The sequence below is a fragment of the Acomys russatus genome, chromosome 1, assembly GCF_903995435.1.
Source record: "Acomys russatus chromosome 1, mAcoRus1.1, whole genome shotgun sequence".
Taxonomy (NCBI): Eukaryota; Metazoa; Chordata; class Mammalia; order Rodentia; family Muridae; genus Acomys; species Acomys russatus.
Window position 1 is genome coordinate 5,112,820 of NC_067137.1, and position 17,721 is coordinate 5,130,540.

Sequence of the window (17,721 nt, forward strand, 5' to 3'; positions counted from 1 at the left end):
CATGAACAAACCCAAATGTTAAAACCATGCCACAAAATAAGATCAGACAGAATCTACCCAGAGTCAACAGCATAAGAGCATGTGAAATATACTCAGCCTTTCCAGGGTGTGTGTGTCTGTGTGTGTGTGTCTGTGTGTCTGTGTGTATGTCTGTGTGTGTGTGTGTGTGTGTGTGTGTGTGTGTGTGTGTGTGTGTTCTAAGTAAAGGCCACAAATAACATACAATAAACAAGAATTCTAATTGTCCTTACTCTGAGTTGCTTAATCCAGCCCAAATGAACACTGAGACTTTCTTGGACAGTTTTTTTCATGCTTCCCACAAAAATAGTCTCACTCCAGGAACAGGATTTTTAAACTAATCTTTCTAAAGAGCCAGGGTAGGTCTATGAATGGGCCAATCAGTAACACTGAAAAGTTATTCACAGGCATAAGCATTCAGACTAAGTGCCCCCAGGTGAGCCGGCTGCCTCTACAACAGCCGCCCCTGATAAAGGCTCTAAAGGGAGGCTTCTGTTTTAACCCCAGCTAGATGAGCACACTCGGGAGGAGCGGGAGGGGAGAACTCCTGGAGCTAAAAACATCTTTTAAGATCTGCCCTCAGAGAATAACAGCAGCTGTCCCAAAGAAGCCAATAAAATACAATTTTTCAGGAGCAAAATAAGTATTGGACATAGACTGTCTTGTAGGACTGCTGTTAACCTTTATATGGCTCTCTCTATGTTACCTTTATTAAAACTATATATAGTCTGAACCTCCATCTAATCTGTGATTCCAGAAGAAAACATTCCCATTGGCAGTAGCAATCAAAGCAGTATGCATGCAAAGCTTATATTCGGGTATATGTACTTTACACTTCTTAAAACATAGAATGAACATATATGAATATGTCTCTAAAACTGGAACCGTTGATGCTGCAGAGATACACATGGACTCTTACAGACACAAACCTGCTGCTCATTGTCTTTCTGGAACTGTGCATCTGTTGATACCGTTTTTGTTTTGTTTTGGTTTTGTTGCTGTTGTTGTTGTTGTTGGGTTTTTTTGTTTTTGTTTTTGTTTTTTTATTTTTGCCTTTAACTTGAGATTTTTAATTTGATGGAGGATCTAACAAGTGCTGTTTTGCCAGTAAGTTCTCACGGTGAGGTTTAGATACCCTATGGCAGTGTTTGTGGGTTTCACATTTAAACGGTAAGATGTTAAAAAGACACGGAAAGGCAAGATCTTGGGGTAACAATTCAGATCACATCACCTATCATTCCGGGTTAGGAAGTAATATAGTGGGAACCAGCTACGTCCTAATAAAGAATTAGAATTAGGGCTGGAGGTTGTGGTGAAAGCCTGGGATGGGAGGAGCCTGAGTCAGAACCCAGCCTGGGGTTACTTTACAAGACCTTGTCAAAAACAAAAAACAAAAACAAAAACAAAAACAAAACAAAAAACAAAAAACGAAAGGAAAGGAGGGAGGGAGGGAGAAAAGGAGGGAAGGGGGGAAGGCTCGGGGTGGGGGAGAATCATCCTGATGAAGGGTGCCCTGGCTCTACTCAATATCTAGGCGCCTTAGTTGGAGTAGAAAGCTCGCTTTTTCCAGTGGGACCGGGTCTATTTTCAGCAGTCTTCAGCTTCCTCTAACCCATGGTGAGAAGGGGTGGGGAGGGGGCCTATCAAAATCTGCGACTTGTCACGAAGGGCTAAAGGTTGTTGGCAAAGCCTACCGCCTCCTTACCACCAGATTGACGTAGGCCATGCCGGCAGCTCAGCGCCCAACCGTTTGCACTTGCGTGGCAGAGAGCCACCGGGCTCGCTTTTGAACCGTGGCTCTGGTTGCTGCGCAACCGCGAGAATGCTGGGGGCGGGGCTAACTAGGGCGAGAAGAGAAAGAATGTTAGTGATTGGAGGGATGGAGTTTGGGCGTGGCATGGGTGTGGTGGGGCACCTAGCCAGCAGGTGGATGGGGCAAGTTCGTCTTTGAAGGATGTAGGGGGAAGAAAGAAGGCAAATCAGTTATTCCTGCTTTTCCGTTTGCCATGTCTCTCTAAACACCACTCACAACTGCACTCCATGAGGCTGTATAAAGGTGTGACAAGAGCCAAACTTTTATAATTAGCTGTTGAAGTGTGGGCAAAAACAGCATCAACTTCACCTGGGAACCTGTTAAAAAATACAAATGAGAGTCATAAAGACGGTTACTGCCAAGCCTGCCCCGCATGCTTTAAAAGCTTGTCCTCTGGTCTCCACAGGTCTGCCTGTGCAAGCAGGCACAATCCGCATCAGTGCACGTGAAAGAGATTAATACAAACAACTAAGGATCCATAAACACAAGCACCTCTACCAAAACAGAGAGTGGCAATTAGGGGTCCAGCATATGGTGACTTCAAAATGTTCTCCAGAGAGTTCTGATGGGCGTTGAGTTGAAATGAGTCCTAAGACACACTCAACATTGGGCCCACATTAAAATTACCTGAAGGGCTTTTTCTTTTTAAAGGGTTGGTGCCTGCATCGCCCCCAGAGCATATTATTTTAAAGTGCAGCAAAGATGGAGAACTAAGTTTAAAGCAAGTCGGCTCCCCGGGCATGTTTGCTTCTCAGGCAGAAATCACCATGTTTGTCATATAATTGTTCAATCTCTCTCTCTCTCTCTCTCTCTCTCTCTCTCTCTCTCTCTCTCTCTCTCTCTCTCTCTCTATCTCTCTCTCTCTCTCCCTCTGTGTGTGTGTGTGTCTCTCTCTCTGTCTCTCTTTCTCTGTGTATGTGTGTGTCTGTGTGTGTCTCTGTCTCTGTGTGTGTGTGTTTGTGTATCTGTGTCTCTCTCTGTCCCTTTCTGTGTGTGTGTGTATGTGTGTGTGTGTCTCTTTCCCAGACTTAACTAGCTAAAGCTGAAGGTGGATTTAAGCACACACAGCCCCCCCCCTAGTTCACAAAGGAAAGCCCCATCTACTTCCACAACTCTGCCTTCAAGCAACCTTTCTAATCTGAAGATAGATCTCGACCTAACAGATGGTCGTGTGATGATTTAAAATCCCATTAGCGTTTAGAGTCGACTGCTTATTTGTGAGTGTAAATGCAGTAGAGCTGTGTGTGACTGCCACTCTGAATTGGCTGGCCTGGACCAGGTGTAACTTTCTGGAAGCTCATTCATTTGGTGTCATCTAGAATACTTTTCCTAAGTTTGAAAACTACTGAGAATTTCTTTAACAAAAGCCATTAAGTGTGTGTGGTGGCTTTTAATGGTTATGTCTCTCTACATGGCAATTTACTACCAGGAATAGTCAAAGTAACTTATCTTTCACCCAAAGTGGAAAAGCTAAAAAGCAAGCATTGATTCCTTCTGATACTATAAAATCTAATTAAATTATTCAAGCTGGGAAATAAGAAAGCTGAAAGGACTCTTGTTTTCCATCTTTCTCCTTGCAAGGCTTTAAAATTTTAATCCTAAATGCATAGACTGGGCAACAGTCTAACATTTTGTGACGGCATGCTGCTTTCTTGTACTTCATTATGCATTATCCCTTTCTCAGAGCTATAGAGGAGAACATGTGTATGTTTTAATTTAAATGTGGACCATTGTTTCCATAAAGAGTGTGACTAATGATTGAATTGTTACTGCCTAGTGAACTCCATACACTTTTTATAGAAAGCTACGCAACAACATTGGTTGAGTGATATCAGTGACTTTCTGGCCGTTCTCTTGTGTATCTGGATGGTCACAAGTAGAGTCTGCTTTGCTTTCTTCACAATAGTCAACAATGACCATTACAGGAAGCCTGCTTAAATCCAAGATCTAGATTGTTACGCCTTGATATGAAACGTCTCAAATGTGCAGGTGTTAAGGCTTGGTGCCCGATGTAGCAGTGTGTATAGGTATGGCTTCTGGGGGCTGATTGCATCACTAGTTACTTTTGTCATCACTCAGACCAAAATCTGAGACAGAAACAACTAAAGTTGAAGACGACTTATTTTATTTCTGGGTCATCAAGGCAAACCAGTTCAGTTTGTTGCTGGACTTGTTGAGATGAAAGCCTGGGCCCTGGCAACCCCAACAAGCTAGGCTCCACCACCCATCCTCAACAGGCTGACTAAAGGACAAAAATGGTGACAGAAGAAAGACACATTTCATGAGATCACACTGGGATAGGGAATACATAAAGCCACTGTGACTCCCATGTCCACCTTACCTGTCTTGATGTGAGCTTTAGCTCCAAAAAGAACAAAAGCCATGTGTAACAATCTTGGTCTGTCATCCCAACCATGACTGGCCCATCTTTGTCGCAGCTCCAGTCTCCCCTACAAGGTGTTCTGACAAGCTGTCAGAGACAAGTTCCCTTCTGACACCAAAGCTCCAGCCTTTCCCTTCCCCAGCATGAACCTCATGGGGAAGTTCCAACTGGGATCCATTGTCTCAACAATTGGGTAGCTGAAGGGAAAGGCTAAGGGTCTCCTTCAGATGACCTTAGCAGACTAGAAAGCAGAGCCAGAGACCCAGGGGTGTGTGGGTCTCTGTTGCTTCCCCTGTGTCCTCTTCTACTCTAGCTGGCTATCAGCCATGGCATGGTATCACCCATGTTCAAAACGGCTTCTTCTTGGTCCACTATAAAAATGCTCATGAAGACATGCGCATAGGTGTATGAACTTCATCGGTCTTCTAGGTTGAATTTTTTTAAAAAAAAAAAGAGTAAAAAAGGAAGAATATGACTGCTAACGGGTATGGGGAAGAAGAATGTTGATTGTAGGTAAGAAAAGAGCATCGTCAGAGGCAAGGACATCTGGAGAGTCCAGAGTGGCCACGACCCTGCAATGAGCCACGTGAAGTGATGGAGGAGGGGAGAGCTAGCAGAGGAAACTGTACATAAGAAAGGTCAGGTAACTAAAGTGACTGGGTTATACAGGGAAGGGCAGCTGGAGGAAGGCCAGCCCAGCCCCTGGGCTAGGGAGGTTTAGAGGAGGAGAAGGTGTATGCCAGCCCGCAGGGCCCTATGACAGGCAGGGACCCAGGGATACTGAGAGAACCTGGCAGCCAGGTCCACTTTGATATGTTCAATAGGCCCCTGAGTTAGCCATTTGTCCAGGCTTGAGACCCAACACATGTAATTGTAAATCCAGCCCAACTGTCCCATCAGAGCTCTGACCTCACCATTGGCTGGTTCTATTGATTAATTCATAGCTCACAGGACCACAGGGCCTGGTTAGAAGCAGAAAGCCATGAAGGACAGACACATTTGCTTCCTGGCCCTTTCCCCCTTCAGTGTGTTCTAGCTACTATGAGATGCATAGCCTTGCTCTGCCATGCCCTGCTCACCATATTGTTCTCCCTTGCCATGGGCCCATAGCAATGGGACCAAAGACCAAAGACTAAAGCCCATGAAACCTGAGCCCAAAATGATGATCCTCCATCACACTGACTTCCTCAAGTTCCATGTCCACAAAGTCGGAAAGAGGACAAATCCTCTCTGAACCCTTGGATACGAACTTCTAAGACGGCTCCCGGTTGACTCCGAGACCACCCACCCCAACCTACATCGCATCGAACCACGGTATTCTATGTTATATGTAAATAAAGCGGAAATTGTGGCTTCTCTCTTCCAAGACTGTTGGAAATGATGGTAGACACCTCTTGTTCAGCTGACAGCCATTGTGGAGAAAGCTGGCTGTTTTATTGGGAGGGGAAAAGAGGTATACAAAAACCAACCACCCACGGCAGAAGGTGTGGAGAGACTTAAGGAAGACGCGAACACATCCAGATCTCCACAGAGTGCAGTTATCAGCGCCTCAGGGATAGAATTAAGTGGTCGGTGGTATCAAGAGAGAGGAATCCTCAGGACAGAGGGCATCAATAAAACAGAAGACACGGTGACTGCAGAAGACTCACCCACAGCCCTGCCAATCAAATCAGCTGATACCTAGATGTACAGTGAGGAAAATGAGGCTGTTAGCATTCACTTGACAAAGGAGGAAGAATCTAGTTGTCACTCTCCTGAACCAGCTGACACATCTCCAGCACTGCTAGAGTGCACTGGGGGTAAAAAGTTGGCTAGGGTTTGGCCCTCTTCTGTGGTGCTGTGTTTGATGAGTTGCCATGCTTAGGGCAGAACTGTTTCCTTTTCTTCTCCTCTCCCCATTTCTTTCAGGTGCCTTTTCTTGTGCTTTGGGATTCCTTACTCTTTCCCTAGTGCTCCCATTCCCAACCTGTGGTTGACCTCCACACTAGCTGAGCACAAACAGTATGGCTTTTCCCCCCTTATCTCCTTCACTCTCCTCTGGGCAGCTCCTGAGCCTACTGGCCTGCCATAAGGGTCTTCTTTCATTTATTTACTTATTATTTTTATTTTAATTTAGATTTAATTTTCGGTGAATGAGTACTTTGCCTGCATGTGTGTCTGTGTGCCAGGTACACGACAGGTGCCTGCAGATGTCAGAGAAGGATGAGAAGAGGGCATCCGATCCCTCAGGACTGGAGTTGCAGACAGGGGTGAGCCTCCACGTGGGCGCTGGGAATGAAAGCCTGGTCCTTTGCAAGGGCAGCAGATGCTCTTAACCACTGAGCCAGCTCTCCAGGCTCAGGCTTTTCTTTCAATGAGACTAAGAACCACAAGAGGAGACCCCAGTTTCCCCAGTACCTCCGGGCAGTTGAAATGGGACTCACTCCAATTTCCATTAACAAAACCAGGTTTTAAAAAGCCTGCCAGAGTGGAGAGATGGCTCAGTGGTTAGGAGCACTGGTTGCTCTTCCAGAGGTCCTGAGTTCAGTTCTCAGCAGCCGCATGGTGGCTCACAACCATCTAAATTGTGATCCGGCACCCTCTTCTGGCCTGCAGGCAGAATACTAAGTCCATGATAAATAAATAAATGTTTAAAAAAGAAAATAAAAAAAGCCTGACGTAAAACAGCTGTCTTCATGGTTTTGTTTATCTTGTGGGACTTAGATCACTGGGGCCACCTGGCAGGCAAAAGACAATAACAAGCCGAGATGGGTACAGTCAGATGAAGCCGATTCCCACAACTGTCGAGAGCCCTGGTTAAATAAGCCTAACCGACTCCATCGCAGGCTTCATTTTCTCACTGAGCCAGCCTGGGCCTAAGTTTCTGTTTTTCAGAAATAGAAACTTCAGTTACAGGAAAAGACACAAAAAATGGGCAACCAATCAGAGCTGGCCAAGACATCTGGTCAAAGAAGATAAGATTGCTCAACTACCAATCTAAGCAGTCCCCTAACTCATGACTAACTCCTGACTTGGTGCCAGCCAATCTCCAATGCACGAATACCCTAGCTCCTAGTTTATACCAATAGGAATAAAGATGACCTAACCATATCTGGAATTCCCCTGTCTTTAGGTAGAGCCGGCGAGCTCACATCATGGTCGCCATTCGGCCTGAGTAGTGATCCCTGCATGCTGGACTTCTGCAGAAATAAACGCTCTTCACTATTTGCATACTGTCTGAGTCTGGGGTCTTTCCTTCAATGAGTTTCAGACCCTAACATACCACAAGGATGTCACCTATGGAAAGGTCCATGTGGTAAGGAGCTCAGGCTCTGAGTATCCACAGCTGGTATTAGAAACCTCAAACAAGCATATGAATGGGCTTGGATCTGGGCCCTCCCCAGGTGATCTCTCACTTTGGCCCTCCTCATGAGGATGAACCAGAAGTTCCCTCTAAGGACCTCCTGGGTCTCTAATCCTCAGAAACTGTTGGAAGTGGCATTTATCACATTAAGGATTGTTAAGTGCTAGTCATGGAACAAGAGATGAGTAATGCAGAGCCTTGTCAGATTGTACTGTGCCTATGGGAGTCTTCCCCCTCTGTAACCTCCATAGTTAAAGCATTGTCAGCCATATGAGCACTTTAAAAAAATGCAATGTAAGCCACGTGTGGAGACCAGCACTTGATGGCTTGGACCCAGCGTTATCATGAAACACACTTGGTAGCCACGTTTCTCTTATTGATTTTTCCAAATTTGTGTTGTAGCGTGTTGCGTACACCAAGCACTTTGTACAGTCAAACTGAAATCCAAAGATCCCAAAGCCTTAGGGAAGCATTTTGCAGGGACAATAGTTTATGATCATAAATAAAGACTATAAAGGGAATTCTGAACCTTCTCTGGAGTCTTAATTCTTTAGAATTAAGTATGTGCAAAAGCAGGAAGCTCTCCCCAGACAGGAAGTTCTCCCCAGACAGGAAGCTCTCCCCTCACAGACGGAACACCTGCCTTTCTTTTTCTCCAACTTCGCCTAGAAACCTCATTGACAACCAACACCAGCACTTGCACCCCTTAAGAAAAATCTTAATAATCAGATTAATCCTAATAATCAGCTCGGTTTCTTTCTGTTCTCATTATTTTTGCCTGGAGTTTCTATGATACTGTTCCAAAAACTAAGGAACACATTTCAATTTGTTTACTGCGTAAGAAGGATTTATCAATGAGGGCCCCTCCTTAAATAAGAATGTTAAAATGTATATATTTTTGAGACAACCCATTTCTTTTACATATTAAACTTTACAGTCAAGTGTGGTTTTCATTTTCAGTAGTGGCACAGGTTCTAATGATATATTTATCTGTAATGAAAAGTGTGACTTAGTCTTTGGGCATATGGCTTAAGGCAGCAAATGCTCAAAATTAGCTTCTGAACATTTTGCCACAAACGCATTAAGCCCAGCAGTATTATTTCCCTGCCTCTGCTTCAGCCTTCACGTTTTACAGGAAATGAGAATCCAGGTAATCTGTCCCTCCCTGTAGCTCTGAAGTGGCTCCAGTGTTGGCAGTTCTGATTTATTTAGACTCTGCATCTTTGTAACATTTTCCATTTTCTAATACAACTTAAAAATCAACTTCCATTATTTGAACATCAGACACTGTTCCACTGAGATGAATTCCTTCCCACACCCAGCATGGAATCAGTTAAAGTGACCATGGGACACAACATGACAGCCAGCTGAAGTCCCACTTCATCACACAGTGGGGCACAGCCAGTCAGCTCTGCAATATTCAAGAGACGTAGCCTTTGTATGCACTAGCGAGTTTAGCAACGACCCACAAAAAGCATTCAAGACAGCCTCGGACTCAATTTTCCCCATCACTACTGTTCCAATCCTCTCACCAATGTCTTGATAAAGATGCTGTAATTTCCTAGCTAACAAGTTTCCATTCTCATTTCTTTGTCATAATGTGTATAATTAGACATGAAATATTAGCAAGGATAATGTTCACCGTCTGTTAATTCTCCAGCGTGGGTCTGCATTTAAAGAAGATGTGCAAAGCCAACGATCTCAACGGAAGCCTGTCCTGGAGCCAGCCCGCTCTGCGCTCACAGCACTCAGGCTTTTCCTTTTGTTTAATTGGTCGGATTGTGTGAGATGTGAGAATGACCTCAATAGTCTGTTCTGCCACCATCGTGGGGGCTTCAGGTCTCCGTAAAGGCGGAGACTTCTCATAGGACACACTTCTGAGAACAGGTAGACATTCTGGGCAGCAGAGGACAGACACAGGAAGCACTGAACGCATAAAGACACTGCAGTCAGGAGCCCTAAACTCCGGGGGTAGGTTGCCAGATCTTTCGCTGCAGTCATCCTGAGCTGGTAGATGGGGGGGGGGGGGGGCAGTCTGGAAACTGCCGAACATCACAAACAAGGAACAACAACAGCAAAGCCCAAGCTCTTGTGCTAGAGAACTGAGAAAGAGGCATTGAGACAGAAAACTATAACTCGGGGTGGCTGTGGCACCTGTCACCCCAGCAGTAGATTCTGGGGCAGGAAGAGCCAGCATGGCAGCACACGCCTTTAATCCCAGCACTCCGGGAGGTACTGTGAGTTCGAGGCCAACCTGGTCTCTGTAGCAAGTTCTAGTACAGCCAGAACTAATAGACAGACCCTGGCTCAGAAACAAAACCACAGGGGGAGAAAAAGGAAGAAAGAAAACTTTTAGACAACGGCCACCCCTCTCTGCAGATGCCACAGAAAGTCACCATTTCTCCTATGCCTCCTGATTGGTGTTTTTTTGAGGCTTTGGAAGTCACGAGTGCCATGCTCCCTTAGGTTAAGTACATGTATTTGCAGCCTCCATTTGTTCCGGTTGGCCTGGCCACATAAGGGGTTTCTAACAAGCAGCCCATCTGCTTATATGCATTTACTCAGAGTGACCTAGGAGTTCCTTCCCCAGGTGGTTTTCATTTGTTACGTTTTTTTTTTTGTTTGTTTGTTTTGTTTTTTTACCCTTTATGTGAAGGAAATTAAGAGACTAGTGATGTTTCAAGACCAAGAAGTGCTGAGTGATCACAGCTCTTAGTACTTCCAAGACACCTTCAGTAAGCAACGAAGGTGGCCTGTGTTAAGAAAGATGACAAAGCCGTGGCACCCGGCACCTGCTTCCTTTCAACCTGCGGCAACTTTCAAAGCCAAGATTGAGTCAACTTTCAAACAAGCATTTTAACTTTTTCCTGACTATATGTGTGTGTTTAATTCTCAGATCACATGGTAACTATAATTACAATTGATTTAAATCCTTTGAGGGCTGAGACTGTGCATTATTCAACCTTATGCACCCCCTGAGTTCCTGTCATAGGACCTCACATATGGGACTATCCATTAAGTACCATCAGTTTGGATGTACTTAAGCAGTTTCTGTATGGAACCACTACCCCAAAAGCAGGGACAATTAAGAAGTAGGCATCAGATGTCCTCAAGAGAAATAATGTGCCGATCTAAATTCACCCTGTCATTCGTGCAACATTTGTTATGTGTCACCAGCTTAGCTAGGAGTCTTCCACCACTGAGCTTCCCTACCAGTTACCATCCGCGTGCAGTTGTGGGCCTTCCACCAGACAAGACAACTCAGACACAGTTTAAAGCAGATAAAGAGTCTGTATTAGCCAGCTATGACCGCACTGGGTGTCTGGGATCTCAGTGTATCCTGAGTTGACATATTTCAGTTAACAAGAACAATTAACCAGGAGCAGAACTAGAGAAGCCAAAAAGCAAGATTAGTGCATTTAGAGACTTTCCCAGAACTATAGACTTTGGTGGATTGTCTTTGTTTTCATTTGGGCTTCAAGAGTGGTTCATTTGAAGAGTCGACAGAGAACAGGGCAATCTGTTGCTAGAGCCTAGGCTAATCCATGCTCCCTGCCCACTACAGTACAAAGCACAGGGTGCAGGCTACACTTTCCGCCCGCTGCAGGATAGTGCACAGGGTGACCACACGAGAGGCTGAGACACCACCTGAGGCTGGGGCAGAAGAAGCATCGGCAGCTTTATGTGAAGAGATGCAGAAGCAGCACCCAGGGGATGAGATCGGAACGGCTGCTGTCAATCACATGAAGTGGAAAGGAAAAGGCAAAGACCTCAAGAACCTCAAGGAAACGCAGGGCTATGGGGTTGGGCTGCCCATCAAAGGAAAGAAGGAAAATAAAAGGTAGCTACGAGCATCATCCAGTTGGCAATTCCAGCCACAGCTGTCTCTTGGGTCCCAGCGCAAGTTTAATACTGAGTGTGTCCTTTTCCACAATGAGTACTTAGCAAAGCCTCTGAAAAGTGTTTCAGAATATCTCAGAATTATCCAGTGGAGAGGCCATCTCTTGACATTTAATAATGCCATTCTTGGAGACGCTCTTTCCTTGTCCTTTTCATGGCACTTCAGGACCTCTGGGTGGAACTCACCCTGAACAGTGTGAAAATATCAAAATAAAGCACCAAAGAAAAAGACAAGTGCCACAGCTAGGCACCACCTCCCACCGCTCACAAGTGCCACAGCTAGGTGCCACCTCCCACCCCTCACAAGTGCCACAGCTAGGTGCCACCTCATACCTCTCACAAGTGCCACAGCTAGAGGCCACCTCCCACCCCTCACAAGAACCACAGCTAGGCGTGCCACCTTCCACCGCTCACAAGTGCCACAGCTAGGTGCCACCTCCCACCCCTCACAAGTGCCACAGCTAGGTGCCACCTCTCACCTCTCACAAGTACCACAGCTAGGTGCCACCTCCCATCCCTCACAACTACCACAGCTAGGTGCCACCTCCCACCCCTCACAAGTGCCATGGCTAGGTACCACTAGGTACCACCTCCCACCTCTCACAAGTGTCACAGCTAGGTGCCACCTCCCAGACATCCCAGGCCCGCAGCACCTCCCTGAAGTGACAGACTGAAATCTAGAACATTCACAAATCAGAGCTACCTTACCCATTATTTATCCTCCTTAGAGGGAATGGTTAATCTGGCTCAAAGTTATAAGAAAGAATGCCCTTGTCCGGATCAGAGCAGTTGGTGACTGATGTGACGATACTTGTCAGAAAGCAACTGGCGAGGATTTACAGTGGCTTACATTTTGAAGAGACACCATCCACAGTGGTAGGGAAGGCATAGCACGGGTGTCTTCAGAGCAAGAGGACCACATGGCAGCTGAGGGCAGAGTATGAAGCAGAGTCAGTTAGAAGCACAGCCACAGCCACCCACTTCCTCCACCTACAGTCGCTCCTTCTAAAGGTTCCACAAAGTCCCCATACAGCGCCACCAGCTGTCTGCCACGTATTCAAAGGCAGAAGACTGTGGGTGACATTCACACCCAGCTATATGAGTATTCAAGCACTGATGCCATCAAAGAACTCATATTGAAAAAGCTGATCAAAATTTCCAAGAAAATAAAGCTGGAGCCAGACAGAAGGGCTGTGTGCAGAACTCACAGTCCTTTTTATGAACCCAGATCCAGTGCTGGAAGGAAGGAACTAAGAAATGGTACCTTGTGCATCCAGCCCAAATTCCTCTGTACTAGGTACCCCAGCTTCTCCTCACCAACACAGAACTGTCTCAGACCTGCGTCAGCTGTGCCCTTCACTCCCAAGCCCTCTAGTCTGCTCAGAGATGCAGCTCTGCAAATTCGGACCCCTTGCATCATTACTTTCCCTGTCACCACTGAGCCACAGTTAAACTCACCATCAGCATCGAGTGGAGTACCAAGGATGGGGGTGTGGCATTCAGCCCTGGCACAGGCCATCATGCGGTGGATGGTCTGTCGATAATTTAAACATGATACTAAACCATCTCAAAGTCAGTCCACATTAGATTATGGCCATGGCCTGATGACTCTGAGCAACACGCACAACAAAATGCTCACACACACCCACACCCATTTGATCTTCTTATTGCCATCCGCTCTACACAGCTGTTGGACTTAGTATGGAGTTTTAAGAACTCATATAAGTATTTCTTAACTTCTTAGCATGTAGTAAATGTTGTGTCACATGGACACTGATGAGGAGAAACCCCAGCCACCCAGCTAGATCTGATACCCAAAGACTCAAGTGCATGCGTTCACTCGAGGAGTCTGGAATGGTCTAGACTGGCTCACATCACCTCATTGCCATTCTCCCAATTCTCTTTGACATTACATACTCTTGCATTTAAACTATGGATTTCTAATAAACAGCCATTGTAAACATGCTGCAATAGAGCTTAGGGTGCATCAGTTGTGCCATTCTCTGTGACTCTGTGGAGTGTTGGTTTTCAGTTTTTAAATTTTAAAAAGTAAAGTAGGTTGTGAATTGCAAGATATATTTTTGTTCATTAAGTTTTGGTTGGTCACTTTATACACTACTGTATTATAGTGATGATATTTTTGCACATGTGTGTGTGTGTGATGAATGTGTACATGTCCACATGGAGGTTGGTATCATGTATATTCTGAGGCTCTGGGGAGCCCTTGTCTCTGCCTTCTCTGTACTAGGATTGCAGGTGTGTGCTGAGATTGCAGGTGTGTGCTGAGATTGCAGATGTGGGCTGAGATTGCAGGTGTGTGCCAGGATTGCATCTGCGTGCTGGGGTTGCAGTTGTGTGCTGGGGTTGCAGCTGTGTGCTGGGGTTGCAGGTGGGCTAATTTCCCGCTCTGTGGGCTGAGATTACAGGTGTGCTACCACCTGTCTTTGTGGGCTGTGGTTGCAGGTGTGTGCCAGGATCACAGGTTCACTACCACGCAGCTTTGTGCATGGGTTCTGGGAGACCCAAATTCTAGTGTTCCCACATACAGGACAAGAATTTTAACCACTGAATCATCTCCCCATCCACAGCTATATTTTTAAGTTAGCTTTTGTTTTATTTCAATATCAAAGTGTTCTGCTGTGTAGCTTTGAAATGATTTTCAATGCTTAAATGATTTGTTATGAGGGATATTATGCTATGCTAAGAGCTTGCAAATGGTATGTCACACTTTATCAGATCCTACATGCGATCTGCTGACCTCAACCACTGGACTACAGACTAAGAACTGAGAACCACCAGCCTTTTCTCTGCAGCTGGAAGGTGGATAGTTAAGAGTACAGCAGGGCCACACTTAGTTCACATCTGTAGATGCTGCAGCCAGCCCCAACTTCTGTGGGAAAGGTGTCACCATGGATACCACCATCACACGGGATGTCATCTTCCCTACCTTGCTTTCTATTGCTGTGACAAACGTCATGACCAAAAGCAACGTGGAGAGGAATGGCTTTGCTTCATCATATAGCTCCGTTACTGAGAGAAGTCAGGGCAGGAACCTGGCAGAAGGGACTGAAGCAGAGGCCATGGAAGAAGTCTGCTTCCTGGCTTGCTCAGCCTGCTTTCTTATGCCACCCAAGACAACCTTGCCCAGTGGTAGCCCCACCCTCAATAGATTGGGGCCTCCCACATCAAGAATTAAAAAATACCCTGCAGACATGCCTACTGGCCAGTCTGAGGAATACATTTTCTCAGCTGAGGTTCTCTCTTCTGAAATAACATAGACAATTCAAGCTGTAGCTGACCTGCAAAACCATCCCCAATGTCCAGCTTTCATAGTACCAGAAGCATCAATGATGCAAGTTACTAGGGAAAGAAGCCATCAATGGGATTACTCAGCAATGACTGACCTAATGGGCCAGTTGTGCTCAGCGGTGCAACAGTTGCGTGAGTGATACGGGGATGCCCAACTGCTTCTAGATTTGAGGACTAATCCACAGGAGGGAATTCGTGTCTAGTTGTGAACCTGGTCAAAAGCCCATGACTTAGGAGGACATAGGCCCTAGGAGGAGCGCATTACTGCTCTCTTACTAAATGGAAATGTTGTCAAACTACCTTCTAAATACTTATGCTTTACAATAAGTTAGTGCTGCCCTCATCTTTGGCCAGAGAAACTTGTCTCTACAGTGTCCAGCAATTAAAACAGTCACCGTAACCAGTCAGTGTGTAAGGAATAGCTGACTATCGAATGCTCATCCCTAAATGGGACATCTGTATCTACATCATCCTTCCCTCCGACACCTGAGAGAACACTTCAGAAAAGGTAGTGGAAAGAATGTAAGAGGGACAGAGGAAACAGGGAAACAGTAGTCTGAAATGCTGTGTTCTGGACATTCGTGAACTGACTGCAGCTACGGTGACCTGGACAAGATCAAACCAAAAAGATCAGCAGACAACACTACTGAGTGAGCTATAAAGAGGTGGGGGCCGGGGTGGGGGAGGGGTGACGGGAGACATGAAGGAGTAAGAAGATGTTCAGGGGCAACAAGAAGAAGTGGGAAGGGATAGATGGGCGTGGCTATAATCAGGATACATTGTTTATATGTACAAAATTGTCTATTAAAAAAGAAAAACTAAGCTGGGCCCTGGTGGTGCACACTTTTAATCCCAGCACTTGGGAGGCAGAGGAAAACAGATCTCTGTGAGTTTGAGGCCAGCCTGGTCTACAAAAGTGAGTCCAGGACAGCCAGAGCTGTTACACAGGGAAATTCTGTCTCAAAAAAAAAAAAAAAAAAAAAAAAAAAAAAAAAAAAAAAACCCAATACATATATATGTTTTAATTAAAAACAAAAAAGAAAAAGAAAAACTATGAATTAAGTGTTGTGCTTGTTTTATACTTTACAAGAAGTTGTATGTATCATGAAGGCTGAAGCCCATCAACTACTTCATCATTACTTTGATTTTATTTTTTTTAAGATTTATTTATTTGCTATACATAGTGTTTTGCCTTCATGTGCACCTTCAGGCCAGCAGAGGGCACCAGATCTCATTATAGATGGTGGTGAGCCACCATGCAGAGTCTGGGAATTGAACTCAGGACCTTTGGATGAGCAGCCAGTGCTCTAAACCTCTGAACCATCTCTCCAGCCCCATTACTTTGAATCTAATAAGCTTAAAACTTAAAATAAAGTTTCTGCATAACATGACATGATATCCACCCAGCCAAGCTCAATCAAGAAATAATTTAAAAAACAAAGTAGGAAGTAATTGAAGCAATATCTAAACTGACTTTGAAATTGTGATGGCTGTAGCGTCATCACAGAGTCATCAAGTTTGGAAGCCATATGAGCTGGCACACCCAAAGAGCCCAAACTCCAAGCAGGACGTGGTGTGGGCGATATGGGCTGCAAGGCAACACAAAACTTTTACTTAGCACAAAAAAGAAATGAGGCAAAGAAGGTCTTAGACAAGTTATGACAGGAAGATGCCATGCAATAATGATGAATAAGCCAGGCCTGGGGAGATGGGTCAGTAGACAAATGCACTTGCTGTGCGAGCCTGGTGGCCTAGGCCAGACAGGAGAGGCTCTAGACAAATGGTTCTCAACCCGTGGGGTCACGGCCCCCTTGGGGTTGAACAACCCTCAGGTGTCCTGTATATCATGTATGTCAGATATTTACATTATGATCCATACCAGTAGCAAAAATATAGTTGTCAAGTAGCAACGGAAATACTTTTTAAGGGTCATAGCATTAGGAAGGCTAAGAACCACTGGTCTAGACGCTTGAAGGCCAGCCAGCTTGTACAGCAGCCAAGAACAAGAGACTGCCTAACCCTGGGCGGGAAGCTGGGGACAGACATATATGCAAGGTCTCCTCCACTCTCTGCATTACATTATAACACACGCATGTCCACACCTGTGAGCACACACCCCCCAAAACATTAGCTAGCTAAGAGTAAGTAAGTCCATTGGGTTCTGTGGGTTTTAAGAAGCTTCTTACAGGCCAGAGCTCTCTCTCCTATGATGCCGAGTTCCTCTCTGTAGGTGCCATCTTAGTCTCACTCCGCTCTACTGTGCAGCCCCAGGATCAAGATGTCAGGACGCTCTTTGGTGGGCACGTGTGCTCATTGAGAACGTGCCCTGGCCTCTTAATGTCTGATCCGGTGGGGAAAATCAAGCGGCCCATCAAGGAGGTGGAGCATCTTAGCTACCGAGATCCAGCTGTGGCTTCCTCCGTCACTCCTGTCTCACACCCAGCCTGCCCAGGCAGGATGTCTCTCCCCCTCCCCCACTGCCTGCCTGGCTACCTACTCTAACAAGCCTTCACTCCCAAATCACCGAGTCGTCTTCGTGTCCTTTCCATGGTTCGTATCCCACACCAGCAAATGCTGTTTTTTCTGTAGCTCAAACACGTTCCGAGCCTAAGCACGTACCATCTCCCACATTGCTCCCGATCGCATGACTCAGGCTTGGCACTCTGAGCCAAATGTTTGTGTCACCCTGAAATCCATTCTTCAAGCTGATGGAATTCCAAGGCACTGGTGTTCACAGTTGCTGAGAGCTCTGGGGCTCCATCTTTAGGAATGGGAGTCCTGTCCCCAGTGTTCCCTTTAGAGCTCCCCTTCCAACATGCAATTGCATAGTAAGGAGGTACTACCCAGTGGAAAGGACCCTTCACCAGACCAGCGACGCTGGGATCTTGACCTCAGACTTCTCAACCTCCTGAGAAAATGAGAAATAAACTTCTGTTCTTTATCAATTACAAAGTC

The 17,721-nt window shown here is 45.7% G+C and overlaps 1 protein-coding gene across 1 annotated transcript in view; it reads right to left on the reverse strand.

Moving 5' to 3' along the window:
• Ston1 (stonin 1) overlaps positions 1 to 17,721 on the reverse strand; it is an 89,098-nt gene that overhangs the window by 49,412 nt on the left and 21,965 nt on the right. The window lies entirely within an intron of this gene.